Source organism: Belonocnema kinseyi, chromosome 8, assembly GCF_010883055.1.
Source record: "Belonocnema kinseyi isolate 2016_QV_RU_SX_M_011 chromosome 8, B_treatae_v1, whole genome shotgun sequence".
Classification (NCBI taxonomy): Eukaryota; Metazoa; Arthropoda; class Insecta; order Hymenoptera; family Cynipidae; genus Belonocnema; species Belonocnema kinseyi.
In genome coordinates, this window is record NC_046664.1 from 35,643,055 (window position 1) to 35,645,928 (window position 2,874).

Below are 2,874 nucleotides of genomic sequence, written 5' to 3' on the forward strand. Positions count from 1 at the left end.
GCCTGTAGTTCTTCGGGTCAGCTAAGTTGCCTATTTTCGGCAGGAGTATTGTGCGCCCTTCCACCAACCACTCTGGAATCGGCTCTTCCGACTTCAAATATATATATATATATATAAGACGCTAACAAGACGCTAAAATATTTAAAAGTAGTAGGCTTTTCTTTCCTTTCGGAAATTATTTATTGAAAGAATTAGGAACATTGAATTCAACAGTATAAATAAATAATTTTGTTCAACACATTTTTTTAACTCTTATTAGAAACTTGGAAACTAGTAGAAACTTGGTTTAGTTTTTAATTTATAAAATTAATATGTTCAATAAAGAAAATCGAATTGGTCTATTCTGATAAAATGAATTTCGAAATATTCCATGGAAAGATTAAAAAAAAGAACAATTAAGGGGTTAAACCACTGTAGAGCACGAAAAAAATAAGCATATTTCCGGAATTTTTTTTGCCCAATAAAGAAATCAATCGAAATTATGTAAAATGGGATTTATAATTTATAATAAAGAACAACAGCAGGAGACGTACGTAGGATTTTTCTTCGATATATTGATTTTTCGCAAAATATTATGTTTCGCAAAATGTAATGAGTTATGTTTCCGGCCAGTTCGAAAAAAGTAGTTTCTTGAAAAACGCGTTTGAAGTTTCAAGTACTGGGTTACTCCATGAATGATCATCTGAAACCGATTGCAGTCAAATGTTAGAAAAAATTTGTAATTGGTCTACAATTATTTCTTATGTTTCTAGATTCGATTCGTGCATTTTAATAATAATAAATTGTTTTTATTAACCCTGAAAGAATTGTTGAAAACATGTGGACGTGTAAGAAATGGCGATCGTATGTCATTTTCGATCATGATTTCAACTTTTACCTGAATAGACAGAAAAAATGCAAAACCAAAACAATGAACAACTAATATTAAGTAAACAATTTTCCGCTGAAACATTTTATTCTAAATTTCGAATTTAGTTACATTTTTTAATTAATTAGAAATTAGAATGGCTCTTCCATTTCACTAATATTTGTAGACTCTGCTCATTTTTGGGCTTAAGTCTGACGAATGTTTCAGTTTTTGGGGGACTTTAGTCTAAAATTATATATTGGGTTGAATTTAAGTTTCTGAAAGGGAAATAAATTCAGAATATGAAGAAATTTGGTCTTACACAATAATTTTCATAACGGTAAATGTATTTGCAGAGGTTTATTATTTGAATTTGTCGGCCACACATACTTGGTAAGGGTTCCCCAGGAAGTGTTGCACAGCGCCATCTTCACCTGACGTACCGACCAGACTAAATATATCTTGATGGGAAATCACGACTTCAAAACTGAACGGAAGTTCGGTAGGACAAATGGAACTTCTGTTACTTGGAGATTATGGCGCGTGAAGGTTTAAATTGATAGATATTAAGTTAATTGGAAATTAGGAAAAATAAAACATATGACAAATGATGATTCGGAGAAATAGAAATTAGGCTATGTGGAAGTTCGAGCACACGATAATTATGACGAATAGAAATTTGCACGAATAAAAAGTAAGGTAAATGATTATTTGGAGCAGCGAAAATTAGGTCAAATTAAAATTAGGACAAATTAAACTTATAGCAAATAGTGATTCGAAAAAATTAAACTTAGATTTTATTGAAATTAGAAGAAGTTAAAATTATGTCACGTGAAATTTAGGCTAAATGACATTTAGTTTCACCAAAAATTATTGTAGATAATAATTTCAATAATTATCCATTCGTGCAAAACAAATTAGGTTATGTAGTTATTGGAAAGAATTAAAATTATGTTATGTAAAAATGTGCAAAAATAGAAATTAAATTAAATGGAAATTATTATAAATAAATGACCTGGCGAAGGGAAATTGGGTGATCTAAAAGTTAGGCCACATAATAATTCGGACTAATTAAAATTGAAATAATAGAGGAAACATTTTTTTCTCACGACACCCCCACCCTTGGGGGTGGAGGCAAGTTCGAAATCTTCAATGACATTTGAATGTTTCAAGTTAAGAAAAAATATATACAAAAATACTATACAAATCCTGTAAATATGAATATATTTCAAAGTGCTGTATTTCGAAATTTTGTTAAATAAATGGCTTGAAAAACATAACCTTCACTTTCAATTGCTAACGTCTAACAGTGTTATTTCGGTTAATTTTTGTCCTAAGGAAATAATAAAAAAACTCAAAATATTCTACGGAAAAAATCCTAAATTTTTACTGTCAAACATTTTTTGGTATCTTTTATATTTTTCATGTTATTTAGAAAAAAACTATAATTTTTTGAAAATTAATTTTTTTTCTGTTTAATATTTAAAAAGATGTGCATCCTCAATTGCCAAAACTTTCAGAGTATATTATAAGCATCTAAATAAAGTAAATTATAGAAGGATAACTTTTAATTTAAGATTTGGTGGTAAATATATCAGTTTTTTTGCAGTATTTTGTTACAAAAATTCAATTAGCTACTTATTTTGATCATAACTCCGTCAATTGTTATGTCAATTGTTATTTAGAATCAATTTTATTTTGAAGATTTTTGAAAGCACTTCGAAAAATGTTTAATGCATTTTTTTCTTCTAAAACGTAAATTTTTTAGTTATTTCACGTTAAACGCTACAAATTTAGTTGCCATTGGACAAGAAGTGACCTTCAACCTACCGTATCTCAGCACCGATAGCACTTACGTTATTATTATTACACCATTAAGCCATTTCCCTTTCGGGGTAGGCGTGACTCACTCGCCAGGGGAAAGAAGTAGTGTGTGGATGGGATAGAGATTTTTCAGATTAATCCAGAATTCTCGTGCTATTTATGTAAATAACACGTTCGTTCCGCAACACTGCTCCGACCCAGGT